Genomic DNA, 24,258 nt, shown 5'->3' on the forward strand with positions numbered 1-24,258 from the left:
TCGGTTTGACTCGTTGTTGGAGTCGGGATTTGAATTTTTGAGTCGGTTTTTGGTACGGTGTCGGTTTTGACTCTAGTTAGTGTCATTGCGACCCCGTCGTCGTGCATTAAACACTCCAGGTATTTTTGAAATGTTTTGAAATGTTTTATTTTCGAAATCGTTTTAAGTTTTCCGACGTAAAGTTTTACACAAACTGTCGATCAAACGCCGCGATTCCAAAGCATGTTATAGTCCGATAATTATCGGGTGTTTGTTGGAGTCTCAGCAGATACTGGGTATCTACAGTTGATTTTTGCCATGGAGGTCGAACTCCAAAGAAGTGCTATAAAGATTAGCACCGCTCATGAGATCTACATGAAACTTGTCAACATGTTTTCACGAGCTCCACGGATCATAAAATATGAAGCGGCTTTCGCATTCTTTGATCTCAACATTAAGGAGGGCCAAAACGTTAGCCTCATGTGCTCAAGTTGATGGAGCATGTTGAGACCTTAAAAATGCATAAGGTGAAGATTCCCGAGGAACTCGTAATTGATCGAATTCTTCATTCCCTTAACAAAGTCAAGGCATATGTTAAATACCGGGTGAATTTTAATATGCAAGATAAGAAGGTTTCCCTTAATGAGTTACACAAAATGCTTGTGCAAGCCGAAAGCGATATGGGGCTAAGTGTTAGCTCCACCAAAGATGTGCTCAATGTCAATCATAAGAGCAAGGGAACTTTCAAGAAAAGTGGGAACAAGGGAAAGAAGCGAACTCCCAATAGGAACAAAGCTAAAGCTTGTGAAGCTAGTTCCTCCATGCCCAAGTACAGTGCCTCATCTGGGGACAAGTGCCACTATTGTTGTGGTGTTGGGCATTGGAAGAGAAATTGTTCAAAATATCTTGGCGATATTAAGGCTGGAAAGGTTATTCCAGTAGGTATATGACTATCCCTATCTTTTATGTTTCAATCTCAACCTTGGTATGTTTATACAAGTTATGATGATTACCCTTTTTATTGTAATTAGGGCATCCTAACAAGGACAAGGGCAAAGAAAAGCAAGCTTGAAGGATCTTGAGGGAAGCTAGAGGTAGCCGCCCATGGAGCTAGATCTATGGAAGCTTGGCTTTATATTTCTTTGTCTTTATTTTCATGTTGAACTTTGAAATTTTAGAACTATTTTGATTTCCTTGTGTGACTTGTAAATTTGTTTGTATCCTTTAAACATGGGTTGTATTTTGGATAATGGTGACTTGGTTTGCAACCCAAGTCACTTGCTTTATCGTACCGTTTGTTCTAAGATTTTCATCATTCACTACTTGCATCGTGAAACATAAGATTATCGACTTAAATTGATCAAGTAGACAAATATGATGATTGGATCATTATAAGAACATAAGCTATGAGTTTGATTCTCCTTATGTCATTGTTACTTAAAGTAACAATTTACTAATATAATATCAATTATAAAGTTGTTATGAGCTATTGAACTCATAAAGTAGGGAATTTGCGATACAAAATGGACACATTCTTCTAAACGGATGGTCAACCAGGAGATACCTAAAATAGAGAGTCTATTAAACAGATGACATGGATAAGACTCGTATATTATATGAATCAAACTGCCATGATAGGGATGGCCTTTTGAAAGCTAATACGTAGTCTAGATAAACTCCTAATACTACACCATATATATGTTTGTAACTCACAAAGCTATCTCTCAAGAAGATAGATGTATTTCTGAGAGATAGAGTGGGAGTAGATTGGATCGTTAGAAACATGTCTTATAGTGTTACTTTGTGAAAGTAATGAAACTATAGAGCGGGAGTATAGTTGAACTATAATCTATAAAGATAGAGTGGGAGCATAGTTCAGTGGGAATTTATCTCACATGTCTTATTGGTTAAAATATTGCTTTGTGAAAGTGATAGTATTGTGACCATGTTACACACGATCCGTAGCATTACAATAAGAAAATTATTACTCAAGAGTAGATTTACTTTAAAGTGAGGGTCTCTTTAGAGGTAAATAGAGCTTTAGAGTACTCAAATGCATAAATTGACATAAAGATGTTGATCAAGATAAATTATGTTAGGAATCGCCACATTTCATTTTGATGAAGGATGGCAAATGATATTAAAAAAAATTCACTTTTCTAAAATGGGAATTTAGAGAGGAATGTGTTTGGAACACAAAACCTTAGATAAAGATCTAAGAATCCTAACATCTTATGCGTAGCTTTCTTAAGTGATCCTAGAATGGTATTAAGAAAGCATTAAAGCATTATACTTTTCATTCATGTGATAATAGTGAATGGTTTCATTCACATGATTGAAGAATCATGATTATACATGAAGTTAAGTGGGAGCTAGAATTGTTTCTCCGTGTCTTAAATGTTGATAACATATTACTTATTGAGAATAATATACCAATACCTTCTTCTGTAAAAGATTGATTGGGAGACTTGGAAAGGGATGCTAAGTATTCTAGATTTTGAATTTATGGGAGAGAATATTGGCATAGAGTTGAGAGACTTATGCGGATAAGATCTTTCGTATCTGTTGTACATCAACAAAGTTGAATAGGCTGTTCATGTTGATGGAAGTGGAATTACTATGATGGAGTCATAGTCATTCACTGAACCTATTAAGTTGTTGATCACATATAATCGGGATTGCTAATGTTTCCGCCATTAGAATGATCATGTATGCCAACAGACGCACGTGCTGTGATGAACCATATGCTAGGAGCATGATAAATCAATAACAAGTTAATTCCTAAGATGGTCTTGTGAAAGCCTTAAAGAACAATTGAAGACTTGTTCATATGTTTGGGTGATAAACTAAGTTATGTGTTGAAAGGTTGCACAAACTGTAGTTTCCAAACTTAAAAGGATTTGTAGAAATCCTAGGCTAATTTTATTGACTAAGGAGTAAGAGACTAAAAAGGTGATTTAGTTTCGCACATTGCAAATACTATAAAAGGAATCTAAGTAAATTGTGATAAAATGGTCAACATAGGGATTAAGGGTGAATCCCTCTACAAATGACTTTATCACAAGTTATGAGATAACAGTGGGAGCATCTTTCAAGTTAAAGAGCCCATGTCTAGTAAGAAGACTAGACAAATACTTAGAGATAAATTCAAGTTGTTAGAAATAACAGTGAATATAAGGAAATAGCAATTGATAAAGTTGGAATATATGGATATAGGGTATATCCACTTGCCAAGATTTTATTGCATTTTAACTAGTGTTAATAATACACTAAAGATTATAGGATATGAAGTAGTAATAGTGTATTGACTATTCATATGTGATAATCGCATTTATCGTTTGAGTTTCATTAAACTCACCCGTTACCTTGTCGTATCCGAATGAGTTGTAGAGACAAATTGAACCCCATTAAAGTGAACTGGATTGACATGGTATTCGCCCCTAGTTACTTATATGAGATGATCTCTCGAAGTGACTAGAGTGTGATGCGATTGATGGCAAGTTCAAGTGTCATAGAGTCATATGGGATGACTAGTCGATCACATAGGCAGACTGTATGGGACACTCTGTCGGGCAGTGACCGCTTATAGAGTTCTGGTAATTCATAAAGCCTGGTCGTGGCAAGAGGTACTATAGTATTCTTATGACTCAATTCTTTTGACTAGAGACTATTCGCCCAAGTTGGCACAAATTTCTGATTAGCTTTGATTTATACTCTACGACTGTCGTAAATGAGGTCAAATGGGTATATTTTGGGTTATGATGAATGTGGCTGAACAAAGGGAATAATGCGATAGGAATTGTCCACCCCTTGTCAGGGTTGTTTGAAATCTCAAGGCCACTCGAGGAGTAGTTAACTGGAAATGCGTGGCCACGCTCGGAAGGTATCTATGGTTGATAATTCCGGTCATGCAGTTACTCTCCAAATCAAGGAAACCACTCAAGATATGATCAAATGCAAGTACGACCTGAGAGACACTTTGTATTGAGTGGGAGATTGTAATAGGACAAGAGAATTGGTGACACACACTTGTCTCGGACAAGTGGGAGATTGTTAGAAAATGTGTCCTCAACAATAGTGCGATCACATGATTTAATATCATCATTAAATCTCATATTAAGAATACGTGAGGGATGATTTATTATAATCAACTGATCATCATTAATCGGTAATGATTGGCTGACTAGAGGTTGACATTACTGTCGTATGACGGTGGTGGTCAGTTGATCGCTTAAGGTCACACCTAAAGGACAACTCCCTTAATGGATAAATTGATTAATTGTATGACGATACAAGGTAATCAATTTCTTAAAATTGAACAATTTACTTGTGAGAGAGAATATTGATATCTTATTGTAATGGGATTAAATAAGATTTATTTTAGTAATAAAAATGCTTTATTACTAAAAATGTTTATTGTTTGAGAAACAATAGAGATATGAATGAATGGTTAATTATAATTACAAGATGTTGTGAATTATAATTAAATAACCCATTTCTTTAGGTGATCAAGTATCACTAGTCAATTTGTTGTATGTAATTTAATTAATTTGTAAAATGATATTTATGTGTTAAATATGCATTAAATTAATTAATAACATGTAAAATACTATATGTGACATATTGTATGATAAATGACAAATTGACAAAATAAAATGGTAGTCCATTTTATGGAGGATGGACCGAATGGAGGGTATATTAGGGGTGTGAGGATGACATTATTTAATGAGATAAATATAACATCATCATAGCTAGTATACTAGCTTACACATCTAATGCATTGTGAAGACAAAAAGAAAAAGGCAAAGATGCCTTCTTTGGCCTCTTCTACCCGGCCTCACCTCCTCTTATGAGGACTTTTGTTCTCATTTTTACTTCACTCATTCATTCATTTTTCCTCTACATGCAAAAACTCTTATATTCTCTCAATCTCTCTAAAACAAGTTTTTAGATTTACAAGAATTTGTTCATCCATTCTAATATCACAACAAGATTACTAGTGTAGTAATAGTAATAATATTAGAATCATTTTAAGGATACTAGTTTATTAATCTAGTTAATTAGTATACTAGTTTAAGGGATAAGTCTTGGGTGCAATCTAAGGAGAATCTCTACTTTGGGATTTTGGAGGATCATCCAACACATTAAGCTCAAGAACAACTGAAGGAAGGTGACCTTACTTGTGCCCTATATTTTGAACCATCTCACAATGTAAGGGACATTGTTTTTATTCATAAATCTTTTATTTTTTTATGCATGCACTAGATCTAAAGAACTAATAATTAAGAAGTTAATTAGTTCACTATTAGAGGAGCCTAATAAGAGGTAAATAAACCTAACAACGACTCCACAAATGCATGTTTATCTTAAGCGCTTCCCCGCGGGCCGCGGGTGGCCCATGTCCACAGTTTGGCGACTCCGCTGGGGATGATACACTTACGTGTTACCCAGGGTGAAACTTGAACAAGGTTAGGGAATAGTTTATACGAGACAGTTGTCGGTTTTCATTACTCGACCTTCTTAGGTGGTTTTATCTAGCCTTCCTAGGCTCAACCCAACCCATTTGACCAATCGTCCCGTATGGACGGTCCAAATTCTTATCTGGACATAAGGATATATAGCGATTGACGTCAACCATACCGTGGTACATACTCCTGCTTGTATCAAAGGCTTTCACTACTCGAGGAAATGGACTACGGACCGACCTTACTCATGTTTGGCACGGACCTCTCCACAGACCAGGGTTTGATTGCTTGGTATGGCAACCCACCCTTTAAGCCAAAACCCTTTAAATGCACTCAGCATACCGTTATAATGCTTGTATGTTTGTATCATATGCGTGATCACCATTTTGTAAATAAAACCATGACGAAATTTTATAAAATCAAAATCCCTTTTAAAATGTAAATAAATTCAAAAGTGGCCTAAAATAGCGCAAAGTGAGTCGAAACTCTGTCCAAATATCCAGTCAAAATTCGGGCCTCAAAACCCATTTCAAAACTCACCACGAGTCAGCACTCTTAAACTACATTACAATTGCTTAGGACAAACATTCTAAAATTTGTCATTTTATAAACCTCACTTAACACAGTGGCACACTCCCACTTCACAAGTCGAGTCTTTAAGTGTACTAAGATGGTCGATCGTGTTTTGATTCGTCTTCGATCTCTTATCCTCAATTTCCAAAATGCCTGGAACTAGTCACGCAAGTGTTAATGGACAACCCAAAAATGGTAATGATCTAATCCTAGCTGCACTCATTTGTCTCCAAACCAGCCAAGACCAAGCTTATGATCGCCTTAATGCTATTGAAGGCCGAATTGTCGCTGTAGAAACTAGGCTTCCTCCTCCAGAGAATGATGTTCCCGACGCGAGCGTGCATGATAACCTTCCACCCTTTGTTGGACAACCAGAAGTTAACCCCCCACAAGGTCCTACTGAAGCTGAAAAGCGACTCCAATACTTGGAGGAGCAATTAATGTACCTTAAGGGAGATGACATCTACAGGGAGAACAATCGCAAGTATGAGGCGGTAAATGCTCAATTGCCAACCAACTTCAACATGACTGACATACCGAAGTTCAAGGGACATGAAAACCCGTTGAACCACATTCGTGCCTTCAAAGATTATATGTCTTTCCTTCATCTCTCGACACTATTCCTAAGCAATGGTTTTACTCTTTGGAGCACAAGAAAATTGCTACTTGGGATGATGCCGCGATTGAGTTCACTAAACAGTACGCGGATAATACTGAGATCCAAGTTAACATGCGCACTCTAGAGGTTCTTACCCAAAATGAGAAAGAAGGCTTCACTGACTTCCTAAGTAGGTGGAGGAAGACTAGCACACAACTTGTTGAACGCCCAGATGAAGCTACTCTTTTGGAAAAGTTCGTATATAACTTGAGACCTATTTATGCAAACCACCTGAGGTACCAAAACATAAAGTCCTTCAAAGATTTGACTGTGCTAGGTACAAGAATTGAAGACGAAATCCGAAAAGGGCTCTTGTCCAAAACGGTAGGTCGTGGATATCAAGGTTTGACGAGTCGTTCTTATGGCTCCACTAGCAAGACCGATGAGGTTAATCTTGTTGAATCTTCTAAGAAGAATAACCCGCAAAGGAAGTTCACGAACATTGGTGATTCATATTCCAATGCTCTAAAAAGGTTGATGAAACAAGGTAAGCTCCAGCCCATAGGACCTACACCTGACCCAGAGAAGAAGTCTAAATTCAGGGATGAGAATGCATACTGTGAATATCATAGAGGCAAGGGACACGATACAGAGAAATGTTTTAAACTGAAACATGTCCTTCAGGATAAGATCGAAGAAGGTCGTCTACCCATACCTCCCGGAGGTAAGCCCAACAATACTCAGAATCCTGTTGGAGTTCTGACTATCACAGATGAAGAGTCTGTTGGAATATGTGTCCTCCAACAATAATGCGATCACGACTGTTGATCATGATGATCACATGTTTAAGTCTCATTATAAAGAATACAATTGGGAAGTTTTTTTACTGTCAACTGATCAACATATATCGGTAATGATTGGCTGACTAGAGTTTGACATTACTGTCGTGCGACGGTGGTGATCAGTTGATCCCCTAGGTCATACCTATAGGGCAACACTCTTAATTGATCATTTAATTAATCGTATAACGTTACGAGTTAATTAAATTACTTGAAAATTGACGGACGATTTTGGAAGTAAAATTTACGTATCACATTGGAATTTGATTAAATGAGATACGGTCTGAGTAATCGAATTGTATCTTTACTCAGATGAAATTATTGTTTAAAGAAACAATTGAAATTGAATTAATTATTATAAATACAAATTGTTGTGATTTATAATTGGTAAAATATTTTGGTACAAGTAATTATGAATTACTAAGTCGATTTTTGTATATGACGTATTTTTATTAATACGTTGATTTTTAATATGTTAAAAATACATAGCAATTTTATGTGACATGTGACATGTAACATATTGACAAATTGACAAAAATAATATGGAATCCATGTTATCTAGTGTACCGAAATTAAGAGGGGATTAGGCTAAATATTGTGTTTATAATATAAGTGGTAAACATAATGATTACTTACCTTACTAGCCATGCAACCCTAGTTTCATTGTGAAGATAAACAAAGGCATGCATTGGCTCCCTTTGCCCCTCCTACCACCCGGTTTTTAGAGGCAAAAACCACTTGGTTTTTCCTCTCAGTTTTACCTTATACACAATAATGTTATTGTCTTATTCATTCATTGATTCATCTTATCAAAAATATTTTTAGAGAGATAAAAATATTCCACTTCCTCTTCTCATATCCTAACCGGTTTTGGGAGATTAAAACCAAATTATTTTGGGTCATTTTTCCTACAAAATTAATATTATCTAGTATTCATAGTATTAATTTTATTAAGAGTGAGCTTTGGGTATAAAGCTTTGGGAGAGATCCTATACTTGGATCTTAGTTCTTCCATTAAAAGAAAACACAAGAGCAAGAGAGAAAGGTGATCTCTCTTGTGCCCATATTAACCGAATTTCCAATGTAAGAACAATGTTTCTTCCTTATTTTGTTTGTTAGTTTGCATGCATAAGATCATTAGTTAATTTTATGACAAATTAAATTAAAACATATATGAGTATGTTAAGTATATAGATCTACTTTTCCTTCAGAGTCCACCTTGGATTGTTCACACCTCATTTCTCCAGTCGAAGATGAGGTTCATGCACTAGAGGAGGAAGGGAGTTATTCCACTATTTCTCCTACCATCGCCGATTTTATCGCATGGGCAAAGAGTGTGAATAGGCAAGTCTCAGAACTGGAAGTTGTGGTGGCATCCCTACGAAGTCCAAGCACCATACCAAAGGGAGACATGACACTGGCTCCAATCCTATCTCAAGAGCCTACAATGCAAGAGGTAATCGCAGTAGTTGACTATCTGGTCGAGCAACTAATCAGTCTAGAAGCTGAAATCATTAGGTTGAGAGAGCTCAATATTGTCAACGGAATATGGGCAGATGACGATGAAGACGAATACCTCATAGAACATTACTTAGTCAAAGCCAGTGAGGATATTGTCAAGGCTAGCGAGGGCCAAGACATAGACCACCTTACTCGCTCAGGACGTCCCTATCAAAATGTCTCTCATAACGCTCCTACCGTCAATGGTCCAGTTACTAATACCAATGTCATTACACCAAACGATAACGAAGATACCTCTACAGACCATCTACTGAAACAACTGCAGAAGACAAATGCTGATCTTTTAGTCTGGCAATTAGTTGCGAGTTCATTTCCCCATCGCCAAGCTTTACTGCAAGCATTAGCTAAACTGAACGTAGCACACAATTCTACACCTAACGACGTAGTCAACCTAGTCTTCCAAGACTCAATTAAGCTAAGTAACCAAGTTACTTTTTCAGATGAGGATTTGCCTCCTTTTGGCGCTAGCCATAACCTTGATCTATATATTACAATCACATGCTTAAAGAAAAATGTTCCAGTGACTTTGGTGGATGATGGCTCCACAGTCAATGTCATACCACTAAAGACAACACACAAGTTAGGCATGAAAGAATCAGATTGGACTCCTACCAACCAAGGTGTTCGAGCATATGATGGAACACGACGTAAAGTATTAGGACTAATCAACCTCACTATAGCCACAGGGCTAATCAAGCGAAAGGTCAATTTTCAAATAGTGGACATTGAGGCATCCTTCAATATACTTATGGGAAGGCCTTGGATTCATGCTTCCAAAGCGGTAACATCCACCTTGCACCAGAAAATCAAAATTCCTCTAGATGGTAAAGTAGTGACGATCACTTCGTCACCTATCAAGGCTGTGATAGAGAAAATGTCAAGCAATCAAGTAGTCACAGACCCAGTGTACGAGCTTGGGGGATTTCAGAGTATAAATCTTGTAGAGAGCAAACTGGCACCTCTATACTTCAACCCATACTCCAATTTGGTGGTCAACCACATACTTAAGTCCCAGGGATACTTCCCATGAATGCCATTAAACCACACCAAGAAGAATACCTTTGCACCTTACAAAGAAGGAAACTCTCAAAGGATACCACTAGGTTTGGGGTGCAAACCCATGAAAGAAGAAGCCTTAGAAATGCTCACTCAGTTTCAAAATCGTAAGAATAAAGGAATCCAAATGCGATCCTATCTTCCTACCCTAATTGGATATTTCGTTACAAAAGGGAGTCAATTGTACTTTCATGGGTTTTGGGAGATTAAAACCAAATTATTTTGGGTCATTTTTCCTACAAAATTAATATTATCTAGTATTCATAGTATTAATTTTATTAAGAGTGAGCTTTGGGTATAAAGCTTTGGGAGAGATCCTATACTTGGATCTTAGTTATTCCGTTAAAGGAAAGCACAAGAACAAGAGAGAAAGGTGATCTCTCTTGTGCCCATATTAACCGAATTTCCAATGTAAGAACAATGTTTCTTCCTTATTTTGTTTGTTAGTTTGCATGCATAAGATCATTAGTTAATTTTATGACAAATTAAATTAAAACATATATGAGTATGTTAAGTATATAGATCTACTTTTCCTTCAATCGGTATCAAGAGCCATGGTTATTTGCATGCAAATCGGTTAAAAGTTTTTTCGAGTTATAAGAATAACATATAAAACTTGTATAATTTGTGTTATTATGATATATCACGAAATTAATTTGTGCATGTTAAAATTTCTGGTCCTAAAATGTTTTTAGGATATTTTGGTTAATTTACGGATTTTTATTGTTCATATTATACAATAATGGCATTAAAATATGATTTTATGAGTAAAAATGTCATTTTCGGACTAAAATTAGCTAAACTTCAAATTTTCCAGTGATTTTTGGATATGTTGTCACATATATTATTTTGAGATAACCTGTAAATTTTCATAATTTTTGGTCTTCTTATGCTCGAAAAATGGATTTTTCATTATTAAATTCGGATTTAGGTGAAAAATAGGTTAATATGAGATAAATTTCGAATCTGGTTATAGAAATTTAGTATGTTGTCACATGCAATTTTACAAGATGTGTGTAAAATAATAGGCTATAGTGAAGTCTTTTTGCATGATTTATGGATTTTTTAAGAAAAATTGCATGACTAGTGACTTTATTAGTGAAATATTGATATAACATACTCTATGACTAAAGAAAAACATCATATGTTGCATTTTATTATCTTTTTCAGATCTAAAATTGAAAAGTTGATGTATATAATTTTTCACATGTTTTTATGATTATTTTAGTTAAAACCGATAAACCGCAACATTCTTTTTCCGGAAAAATTTCGAAATTTTTAACCTAAGTTTTGAACATTATGAGTGTCATGGTATTTTTCCAGAATGTTCATTATTTTAAATTTCAAATTTTGAATTTATTTGAAATTTTTGTGATTTATTTGAAGTTTATAGCTTATTTTTATAATTTTAAGTCCATTTATGAACAATTTTAGAAATATGAGTTAATTATGGTCAAATAATTAGTGAAGACTAAATTTTGAGTCCTAAGAGGTTAGGGTAATTAACTTATGCATAAATATGAATTTATGTAATTTTTGTGATTATAAAATGTTGAAATCACGCAAATCCGTAAAAACCGAGTAATATACGATATTGGCTAATTAAAGGCGATTTAGCATAAAATTGGGCATGTTCATACATATTATAATGCTGCATTTTCTTTATGATTGTCATAATTTTAATTTATGTAATTTTTGAATTATGTAATTTTTACTTAGTATGGCCTTAGTTTTAATTGGTATTTCCCGAAATGTATGGGAATATCGATTCGGTTGTAATTTTATTGTGATCTCGTATCACCGTTTTGTAATTTAATAGATTTATTTTATTTTAGTTACAAATGTATAATAGGAAATTATGTAATTTGCTATGTAATTTAATTTATCTCGGAGTTCCCCAAGACGAATTTCTTCAAGATGGCGATACATAAAGACGGTGTTACCTCGAGATGCGTGCCACAACCGAAGTTCAAGGGACCAATGGAGGTTGTTTCCGAATATGTAATAGTTAAATAGTTTTTCTATTTTAGGAAGGCCATAGTAGGATTTATTTTATGTTTGCATTTTATTTATATGTCGCATGCATCGCTAAATCGCCATAACTAAAACATGCATCCTCTTTCATCGAGTTTATCGACCGTGTCAATTAGAATTATCGTAGTTCACCGCTTTAGTTCACTTAAAACTTGATAGATAATAAATTGACATGACCTCTCGCTAAAACAATTAATTGAGACATAGCCTTACCAAATAGTAGAAACCATGAAAACCTATTTCGCGAGGGAGTGCACTCGGCCCTACCGGGGTACAAACCTTGTTACGTAGGGGAAGTGGGTGATGAATGTTAATCCACCGAGTTCATGTTAATGAGGGTTTCATCGGCCATACCGTGCCCAAGTTGATGTGGATTTGGATCATGGACACATTTATTCGAAATTTGGATTGAACTCAACAAAAGTTTTTCGATAAGGGTGTCATCGGCCATACCGTGCCCTTGTCGGATGTGTTTTGGGCTATAGATAATTATTAGAGTAATATTATCGACCAAGAGTTCTAAAAGTAGAATCGATTAAAACGTTAATCCACCGAGTTATATTGATAAGGGTTTCATCGGCCATATCGTGCCTAAGTCGATATGAATTTGGGTCTTGGAATCATTTATCTAGTTGGGTAGAGGTCACTAGAAAAATGCATAAAACTTGTTTAAATTATACATTTTTTACGAGTATTATTATTAAAACGACATTTGTTTTACTCCTTCTATTTTGTTTTGTAGACCACTTCTTTTTCTCATAACAAATGGCAACACCAACCCCTAACGCCACGCCTCTCGCTAATACATCATGGCTCTGATCCTTCATGGATCGATGTAAACTTGAAAAAAATGGGTCAAATTTCTCCGATTGGGATGCCCAACTCAAATTAGCCGCCCAAGGTGACGACAAGCTTCGTTACCTTACCGAGGCCTCTCCACCCGAACCTACTACTAGGTCGACCGCCGCCACTAGGGAAGCATATGAGGCTTACCAAAAGGAGTCTGCCGCAATGAAAAATGTCTTGATATTTGCGATGGAGGCGGATCTCCAAAGGAGAGCCTTTAAAATGGGCAATGCTAATGAGATTTACTCCAAGCTTGTGACAATGTTTTCACAAACTCCGCGGATCGTCCAATATGAGGCGGCCGCGGCATTCTTCGATCTCGACTTCAAAGAGGGCCAAAAGGTTAGCCCTCATGTGCTCAAACTTATGGAGCTTGTCGAGACCTTGAAGATTCAAAAGGTTGAAATCCCCAAAGAACTTGTTGTAGATAGGATTCTACACTCCTTGTCCAAAGTCAAAGCATATGTTCAATTCCGGGTGAATTTTAACATGCAAGACAAGGATGTGTCTATTGAAGAATTGCACAATTTACTTGTGCAAGCCGAAAGGGACATGGGGTTAAATGTGAACCCACCCAAGGATGTGATTAACATAAGCACTAAGAGTAAGGGGAAGTTCAAGAAGAATGGGAGGAAGAGTAAGAAGCAAGCTCCCACTTTCACCAAAGCTAGGACTTGTGAAGCTAGCACTTCAAAAATCAAGAAGGGTCCTCTTGATAAATGCCATTATTGTAATGGTATGGGACATTGGAAAAGAAATTGTTCCAAATACCTTGGTGATATTAAGGCTGGAAAGATCACTCCAGTAGGTAAATGACTATCCTTTCTTTTATATTTCTAATTCAACTATGGTATTATGATACAAAGTTGTGATAATGTATCTCCCTTTTTATTGTAAATAGGGCCTCCACCAAGCAAAGACAAGGGAAAAGAAAAGCAAGCATAAGATACCATCAAGAAGCTAGGAATAGTTTTCATGGAGCTTTCCTTTTTATTGTCTTATTTTATTCAAGTTTTGGATTTTAGAACCTTAAGTTTCCGTGTTCGACATGGAAAGGTATTTTTGATAATGGGTTGTATTTTGGATAATGGTGACTTGGTTTGCAACCCAAGTCACCCGTTTTATCATTTTATCCTTTTGTTCTAAAATTCATGTTTAAATGCTTATTCTTAGAAACATATAACTTAAAATGATCTAATAGACAAATATAATGACGGGATTCATTATATGTCCACATGCTTAAGGCTTGTGTGTGATCATTTACAAAGTAATTTTTGAGTCTATGAACTCTCTTAAAGGAATGTCAATCACCAAGTACACTTACGAAATCTAAAACTATTAGTCAACCTATGAGATAGTTCTCCTTATACTTCAAATTCATTATTTGTGTCTCATATGCTATCTTTGAATCTCTAGTGTATTTATTCTAAAGATAGAGTGGGAGAAAAATGAGGACACAACTCACACCAAGATAAGATTGTGTAAATGAGATCTACGCAAGAGAGAATGATTTGAATAAAGGTATATCTATTTATATAGTATACCCAATAGATGAGATCTATGGTCTCAAGTAAGTTCTATATGACTAAAGAGACCAAGTGAAGTAATCATAAGAGTATGTTCTCAAGATAACTACACGAGGAGACCAAAAGAAAGTTTTGGAACAAAATGACTAATGTAAAGTCTTAACAAGAGTTTTGACTAGTTTATGATAAATTTTGACCAATAGTTTCAACCTTGAGATTTACTTAAGAGCCTAAATGAATCAATGTAACATCCTAGTAATAAGCGATATTTATGACTAGAGGTTGCAAGGATTGATATACCGATATCTTCAATAGCCAAAGTTTTAAACCACGCAGATGTCATTACTTAACCTCATTATGAAAATGAAATGGTTAAACCTCCTTCCGAAAGGGTATTTCGAAGGACGTGTTCTAGATATTATTTATAATTACATTGCTACACATCATTATGATATGTGTGAGTTAGAGATTAAAATCTCTTTCCATAAGGTTAAGATGAGACCTCTTCGAAATAGGAATTTTGAAAGGATATGATGGGAACATATATGGCTTCATCTTAATAACTTTGCAAAGCAACATACATTCCAATTTTGAAATGTTTTCGATTAAGTAATAAATTTCGAAACATGTGGAATTAAGTGGGAGTTTACAAATTATCATGTGAAGACATGGGATTTAGTGGGAGCTGTCATCCTCTGAATGTTTACAACTCATTACTCATTAGGAATGACGAGCTAATATCTTCCTTTACAAAGAAGTATTTGACTTTTCAATTCTGGATGAATTTGGACTATGATGAAACCAATTACGACAAGAAATATTGGATTAGTATTAAGAGATACACATCATATCAACATACACATAGGTTATTCATGTAGATAAAAATGGAATTGCCATTAGCAGTCATGGTCGTTCATTGAACCTATGAACGGTTGATCTCATGATTATTAGTAACTAATGTTTCCGCCATTAGAATAATCATGCACATGTCCAATGGTGAATCATATGCATAAGAGCATGATGATTCATTGGTAAGCCATAAAAGAAACGTCATGAATTCTCGAGTAGAATCCAATGAGCGATTTCGGTGTTTGATAAAATGCTCTGTTATGTGTCAAGAGGTTGCACATATTGTAGAAAATCCGAGCACTTGTAAGGATTTATGAGAATCCTAAGCCTTTCAATCAAAAGCAGAAATAAGAGGTTATTGGAAAGATACTTAGTTGAATAAGAAGTTGCTCAAAACTAATCTTTCCTAACTATGCTAGGACTTGTAAGAAGTGCTAGGCTAATCATCTTGACAAATTGTTGCAAGACTCAACAAAACATGTACCTAGTGCATTGTGTGTGGATGGAGTACTTGATCAGTACAAGTTATATCATTCACCACAAATTCGTTCGTTATGTGATAATCGATAAGGAAGTTCTTTCAAGATAAAGAACCAAAACCAAGGTCGGGAACCTTTATGTGTACTTGGTAAGATTCATGCTATGAGTGATAACATGAATATAAAGGATAATGCGATTAAGAAGTTTGAACACATGGACACATGACATGTTAAACTTCTACTGCAATCAATAAGTGTTTACACTTACGATATACATCACAAAGTTGTAATATGGTATTGACTACCCGAGTGTGATGTCGACATTTGTCGTTTGAGTTATTATTAACTCACCTTGTACATTGTTATATCCAAACGGGTTGTGGAGACAATTGAACCCCGTTAAAGTGAACATGGATTAACATTGTATTTGCCCATAGTTACTTACATGAGGTGACGTCTCGAAGTGACTAGAGTGTGATGCGATTGATGGCAAGTTCAAGTGCCATAGAGTCATGTGAGATGACTAGTCGATCACATAAGCAGACTGTTAGGAACATTTTGTCGGGCCTTATGACCGCTTATAGAGTTCTGGCAAATTTATATAGCCTGGTCGTGGCGAGAGCTGCTATAGTATTCAAATGAGTCGATTTTTTTGACTAAAGACTATTCGCCTAAGATGGCACAGTTTCAGATTAACTTTGATTTGTGTTACTACGACCTTCGTAAATGGGGTCAAATGGGCATATTTTGGGTTATGATGGCTGTGGCTAGTTGAAGGGAATGAGTGCGATAGGAATTTTCCACCCCTAGTCAGGGTTATAATAATATCTCAGGGCCACTCGAGGAGTAATGAACTGGAAATGCGTGGCCACGCTCGGAATGTATCTATGGTGGATAAATCGGTCAATCAGTTATTCTCTAGATCGAGGAAACCACTCTCGATATGATCACTTGCAAGTACGACCTGAAAGACACCTTGCATTGAGTGGGAGATAGTAATAGGACAAGAGAATTGGTGACGCACACTTGTTGAGGACAAGTGGGAGATTGTTGGAATATGTGTCCTCCGACAATAAAGCGATCACGACTGTTGATCATGATGATCACATGTTTAAGTCTCATTATAAAGAATACAATTGGGAAGTTTTTTTACTGTCAACTGATCAACATATATCGGTAATGATTGGCTGACTAGAGTTTGACATTACTGTCGTGCGACGGTGGTGATCAGTTGATCCCCTAGGTCATACCTATAGGGCAACACTCTTAATTGATCATTTAATTAATCGTATAACGTTACGAGTTAATTAAATTACTTGAAAATTGACGGACGATTTTGGAAGTAAAATTTACGTATCACATTGGAATTTGATTAAATGAGATACGGTCTGAGTAATCGAATTGTATCTTTACTCAGATGAAATTATTGTTTAAAGAAACAATTGAAATTGAATGAATTATTATAAATACAAATTGTTGTGATTTATAATTCGTAAAATATTTTGGTACAAGTAATTATGAATTACTAAGTCGATTTTTGTATATGACATATTTTTATTAATACGTTGATTTTTAATATGTTAAAAATACATAGCAATTTTATGTGACATGTGACATGTAACATATTGACAAATTGACAAAAATAATATGGAATCCATGTTATCTAGTGTACCGAAATTAAGAGGGGATTAGGCTAAATATTGTGTTTATAATATAAGTGGTAAACATAATGATTACTTACCTTACTAGCCATGCAACCCTAGTTTACATTGTGAAGATAAACAAAGGCATGCATTGGCTCCCTTTGCCCCTCCTACCACCCGGTTTTTAGAGGCAAAAACCACTTGGTTTTTCCTCTCAGTTTTACCTTATACACAATAATGTTATTGTCTTATTCATTCATTGATTCATCTTATCAAAAATATTTTTAGAGAGATAAAAATATTCCACTTCCTCTTCTCATATCCTAACCGGTTTTGGGAGATTAAAACCAAATTATTTTGGGTCATTTTTCCTACAAAATTAATATTATCTAGTATTCATAGTATTAATTTTATTAAGAGTGAGCTTTGGGTATAAAGCTTTGGGAGAGATCCTATACTTGGATCTTAGTTCTTCCATTAAAAGAAAACACAAGAGCAAGAGAGAAAGGTGATCTCTCTTGTGCCCATATTAACCGAATTTCCAATGTAAGAACAATGTTTCTTCCTTATTTTGTTTGTTAGTTTGCATGCATAAGATCATTAGTTAATTTTATGAAAAATTAAATTAAAACATATATGAGTATGTTAAGTATATAGATCTACTTTTCCTTCAATCGGTATCAAGAGCCATGGTTATTTGCATGCAAATCGGTTAAAAGTTTTTTCGAGTTATAAGAATAACATATAAAACTTGTATAATTTGTGTTATTATGATATATCACGAAATTAATTTGTGCATGTTAAAATTTCTGGTCCTAAAATGTTTTTAGGATATTTTGGTTAATTTACGGATTTTTATTGTTCATATTATACAATAATGGCATTAAAATATGATTTTATGAGTAAAAATGTCATTTTCGGACTAAAATTAGCTAAACTTCAAATTTTCCAGTGATTTTTGGATATGTTGTCACATATATTATTTTGAGGTAACCTGTAAATTTTCATAATTTTTGGACTTCTTATGCTCGAAAAATGGATTTTTCATTATTAAATTCGGATTTAGGTGAAAAATAGGTTAAATGAGATAAATTTCGAATCTGGTTATAGAAATTTAGTATGTTGTCACATGCAATTTTACAAGATGTGTGTAAAATAATAGGCTATAGTGAAGTCTTTTTGCATGATTTATGGATTTTTTAAGAAAAATTGCATGACTAGTGACTTTATTAGTGAAATATTGATATAGCATACTCTATGACTAAAGAAAAACATCATATGTTGCATTTTATTATCTTTTTCAGATCTAAAATTTAAAAGTTGATGTATATAATTTTTCACATGTTTTTATGATTATTTTAGTTAAAACCGATAAACCGCAACATTGTTTTTCCGGAAAAATTTCGAAATTTTTAATCTAAGTTTTGAACATTATGAGTGTCATGGTATTTTTCCAGAATGTTCATTATTTTAAATTTCAAATTTCAAATTTATTTGAAATTTTTGTGATTTATTTGAAGTTTATAGCTTATTTTTATAATTTTAAGTCCATTTATGAACAATTTTAGAAATATGAGTTAATTATGGTCAAATAATTAGTGAAGACTAAATTTTGAGTCCTAAGAGGTTAGGGTAATTAACTTATGCATAAATATGAATTTATGTAATTTTTGTGATTATAAAATGTTGAAATCACGCAAATCCGTAAAAACCGAGTAATATACGATATTGGCTAATTAAAGGCGGTTTAGCATAAAATTGGGCATGTTCATACATATTATAATGCTGCATTTTCTTTATGATTGTCATAATTTTAATTTATGTAATTTTTGAATTATGTAATTTTTACTTAGTATGGCCTTAGTTTTAATTGGTATTTCCCGAAATGTATGGGAATATCGATTCGGTTGTAATTTTATTGTGATCTCGTATCACCGTTTTGTAATTTAATAGATTTATTTTATTTTAGTTACAAATGTATAATAGGAAATTATGTAATTTGCTATGTAATTTAATTTATCTCGGAGTTCCCCAAGACGAATTTCTTCAAGATGGCGATACATAAAGACGGTGTTACCTCGAGATGCGTGCCACAACCGAAGTTCAAGGGACCAATGGAGTTGGTTTCCGAATATGTAATAGTTAAATAGTTTTTCTATTTTAGGAAGGGCATAGTAGGATTTATTTTATGTTTGCATTTTATTTATATGTCGCATGCATCGCTAAATCGCCATAACTAAAACATGCATCCTCTTTCATCGAGTTTATCGACCGTGTCAATTAGAATTATCGTAGTTCACCGCTTTAGTTCACTTAAAACTTGATAGATAATAAATTGACATGACCTCTCGCTAAAACAATTAATTGAGACATAGCCTTACCAAATAGTAGAAACCATGAAAACCTATTTCGCGAGGGAGTGCACTCGGCCCTACCGGGGTACAAACCTTGTTACGTAGGGGAAGTGGGTGATGAATGTTAATCCACCGAGTTCATGTTAATGAGGGTTTCATCGGCCATACCGTGCTCAAGTTGATGTGGATTTGGATCATGGACACATTTATTCGAAATTTGGATTGAACTCAACAAAAGTTTTTCGATAAGGGTGTCATCGGCCATACCGTGCCCTTGTCGGATGTGTTTTGGGCTATAGATAATTATTAGAGTAATATTATCGACCAAGAGTTCTAAAAGTAGCACTAGTACAAAAATATTTATTTGCGGCTCCAAAAAAGGGGTCATTTGCGGCGTTTTTTATGTAGCAGCAAATAAGGGGGCCGCAAATAACAAAGTTATTTGCGGCGTTCAAAAAACGCCGCAAATAAATGCCTATTTGCGGCGTTTCTTTTGAAAAAACGCCGCAAATAGCAAAAAAAAAAAAAAAAAAAAAATTTTTTTTTTTTTTTTTTTTTTTTTTTTTGTGAAGCAAAATGAATTTAATTTAATTTGCAAATATATTCTTCCATAATACTCGTACAATCTTAAATGATTTTAGTAAATATTCTAAATTCATACATCAAATAGAAATAAAACACATACATGATTCCAAAATAATACAAATGAAATCTAAAACTTAAAAGAATTTAACTAAATACTCTAGACGCCTAGCAACACCATCTCAGCCGACCACACGCGTAGTAGTAAAACCATCTCAGCCGCTAGGCCATTCCACCTGTTCATGCACAACAAAATCAAACATGGAACACACAAGGGGATAGGGTAAAACATAAGATTATTTAATGACGGAATAAAAACAATTAAAGAGCTGGGATAAATATATAAAAAAGGGGGATAATTTTTATATGGTTTGCTTTAAAAGTTCACAGTCTGGCCTATCAAAATAAATTACTTTTACTAGTCTTATGTGCGCACATGCCCATTCAATTTGGGAACAATTGACTGGCAGGTTGCCTTCTTCTAGACGACCACAATTATTCGAGCAACTATGGTCATAAATTGTACCCCATCTACTATGCCTAATTTTGTGCCAGGCTGACAGTTGTGAAAGTAAGGAGCAGCTATGACAATTCATATGCTAACTTCCCCAGATATAATTACATTCTGAAAGTTAAAAACCAAACACTTCACAAAAGCAAGTTCATGAGACGAATACTACTAACCTTTGTTAATTATTCAATAGTCATTGAGTTAAGCACTAAGCATATATACAATTTTTTTTGTACTAGTGACTTCACTAGATTAAGGCAACATGAAACACAATATTTAATGAGTTGGATGTGAAGTGAGGTTACAAACTTATACGACATGAACCAACAAAGAGCCTTTTTTCAGAGCTTTATCAGGTATCTACAACAGAAAAATAAATGAATTGGAGATACAATAATCAATTGAAGATACTAATTAGGCTTCAACAACAGAAAATAAAAACAAGAGATTACTTATGAGCTAAATCAAACAAAAGTTGAAAAGTGAAGAACGACCAAACTCACCATCCAATGTTTGCCAATTAGGAGATTTGGTAGTAGTATTCTGAGCTGATGTAGAGGTGATAGCTGAAGTAGAAGTACAATATATAATTATTCTACCACGTACAATTAGAGTATTTTCATGAGACAAACTTACACAAAAATTGGATACCACGGATAATAAAAATATGAGAACCGCAAGTAAAAAAAACCTTAGTACATGTAGCTTGTGACTGCAAAATGCATGAGACGGTCTATAAACAAGTTTATCAAATCTTATCCTGTTCCAAAACAACATAAAGTGAGTTCAAGATTAATGAACTTGACAGCATTTCTGAATTACTTTTTTTGTGAGAAGGAAAGAAAAGTTCTACTGTGTGGATACGGAAGCAGCTATTAGTTATCTCATGTATATGCTAAATCCAAATATTATTCTCCAACCACAATCGGCCTGTGTCGTATATCTCATAGATGACGTCCCAGTCCTTACTAGTCCTTACTATCACCTGCACGAAACCTTAACAAATTAACATTAAAAAAGAGAGAAGGCATGGAATAAAAATGTGGAATGCAGTCATGTAAGCACTGCCACCTTTAATGGAAGCCAATAATATCCTTAATAGAAGTACAGAAGGCAAACTAGCTTGAGCCCCAGAAGAAAACAGGCGATTCCCGAGTGTAAATCTTCAGGACAGAGAAAAGGAGTACATGTTAATATTGTTCATCAGAAACATAGAAATCAAAGAATAAATTTATCGGTCCACAGTGTTTCAGTATGAAGTGATTGAAACATATTTTCCGTCTCCAAGAAATCCTTACGAGAAAACACTATTAACTCTAGGCAAGGCCTAACGCCACGAGAGAATGTACTATGCCACAAACATCTTTACACAACTTCCGACATTGATGCAATATTTATTTGAGGGAAAGCCCGTGGACTAGTTGATAATGCTCATGGCATTATCAGTCCCCTAACTTTAGTGTTGATGGTAGTCAGACCAATACAAAATCATTACTTAATTCCTTTCAAACTGGATTTTAAAAGGAGTAGACTTCATTCAAGCTAGCAAGTAATGTTCAGTGAAGTCATTTTTACACCTCTTACCTGAAACTAATACAGACTGATGACTGTTGAGCGGGAATATCTGCTGCCCCTCTATAGGTCGGTGTGTAATGTTTTCCTCCAACAACTTCTGCTTAGTGCCTTATAGATTTGGCACCTATGGCAGGGAGGAGTATAGCCTTTACACTGCAACAATATAAGAACTATTACAGAATAGAGACATGATTTGTATTTGTAGACATCGACATTAACAAAAGCAGCCTAATACTAATAAACTATATAAACTATAATATGAGGGAGGATCAAAGACCAACAATTGTATAGGTCACTCACTAATTTTAATAAAGCTCATGCAATGTCTGCTTTAGAACGAATCAATTTGAGGATACTAATAACAAACAGATGAAGCTAATCAAATTCACAGGAATGCATAAAGATTGAAATTTGAAGGCAGGTAGTACAATTTATCAAGAACACAAAACCTAAGAGTTGTGTTTAAGCGCTTGAGCAACTAGGGATACACAAAGTAAAGGATGAAATGAAGTAAGTAAGAGGAGCAGTGAGCACCATAATAAAGGCTCACGATTACTCACTATAAGAGCAAATACCCTCTTAAGTACTACTACCATAATCATCACAATGAATGGTAAAGGTTTGAGGGCTGTCACGAACTTGGACCAAGTGGTGGAGTTGGTATAAAACAACTCAAATCAAAGTTTATACACCCAAACAAAAATGCAAAATGATACGAACAAGGGTTACAATGGTTTCTCCACACCCAGTCAGACTTCATATAAAACATTAAAACCCACAGTCCCACATACAAAAACAAAGCATAGCTAGTTAAACAAGTCTATACCTTTTAGAATAGCGTCTTGTGCCTATTCTTTTATTCTAGTAGACTGGAGTATTAAGAAGTATATTAATATATTAATATATTATCACCACCACTCGCGAACAACTTGAGAGAAGCAAACATCTCCAGCTCTACACGGGAGATCCTAATAAGAAAAAGTAAAAATCCCATCACAAACTGTAGTATTGAGGCACAAACACAAGACATAAATGCATCCATGAGAATGAGACAAGTGAATGCGCAACTTCAAAAAGGAAAAATCAGAAACTCCTAATTTGTATTGAAGAGAAAATCCCTAATTTCATCAACCCTAATCATCAAATCTACCCAGTCTAGGCCAAATACTAATAATGCAACAAAAATTATGCTAAATTTAACTTCAAACCACAGTACAAACTTTACACAACAATCCAATTTTGTATAATTCGAATTAAATAAAAGGAATTACCTAAGAACCCTAATTAGTTAAATGTATTCAAATTAGAGATTATACCATGGGAAAGAGAAAGAATAATTGCAGAGAAGGGATGCGCCGACGTCAGACGTTCATCGTGTGTCATTGCGGTCGCGCCGGTTGTCGTCAGGGAACGTAAGAGCGGTGTTTTACCTTGCGATACGGTGTCGTATATAAGCGCTTCTTGTTGTGGTGGTGATGAGTGAGTCGTACATCGATGGATGACTGGTTGTCGCGGTGGAGAAGTCAGCGGTCGATGGCAGGAGGAGTGAGTAGAGAGAGCAAAGGGAGTAGAGGCTGTGTATGTGGGAATTGGTAAGTGGGGGTAGAACGGAGTAGTATAGTTGGTCTTATTAGATTTATAGTCGTCTTTTTATTTGATGCGTTTTACAATGAAAACGCCGCATGTGAGTGATTTGAGGCGCTTTTCCTATAAAACGCCTCAAATAGATTATTTGTTTTTAAAGAAAAACATCCATTTTAATTTGTATTTGCTGCTATTTGAAAAAAACGCCTCAAATAGAGAGCCGCAAATAAATATTTTTCTACTA

General features: G+C 34.9%; 1 long non-coding RNA gene across 1 annotated transcript; it reads right to left on the bottom strand.

Annotated features, from left to right (window-relative positions):
* Window positions 1-20,365: 20,365 nt before the first annotated feature.
* Window positions 20,366-24,039, bottom strand: LOC141623473 (uncharacterized). The gene is made up of 8 exons (XR_012533399.1): window positions 23,747-24,039; window positions 23,257-23,398; window positions 22,440-22,583; window positions 21,927-22,018; window positions 21,709-21,840; window positions 21,547-21,615; window positions 21,359-21,421; window positions 20,366-20,580 (listed from the first exon to the last, which is right to left on the bottom strand). It is a non-coding gene; the product is annotated as an uncharacterized LOC141623473 (long non-coding RNA).
* Window positions 24,040-24,258: the final 219 nt, after the last annotated feature.

Source organism: Silene latifolia, chromosome X, assembly GCF_048544455.1.
Source record: "Silene latifolia isolate original U9 population chromosome X, ASM4854445v1, whole genome shotgun sequence".
Classification (NCBI taxonomy): Eukaryota; Viridiplantae; Streptophyta; class Magnoliopsida; order Caryophyllales; family Caryophyllaceae; genus Silene; species Silene latifolia.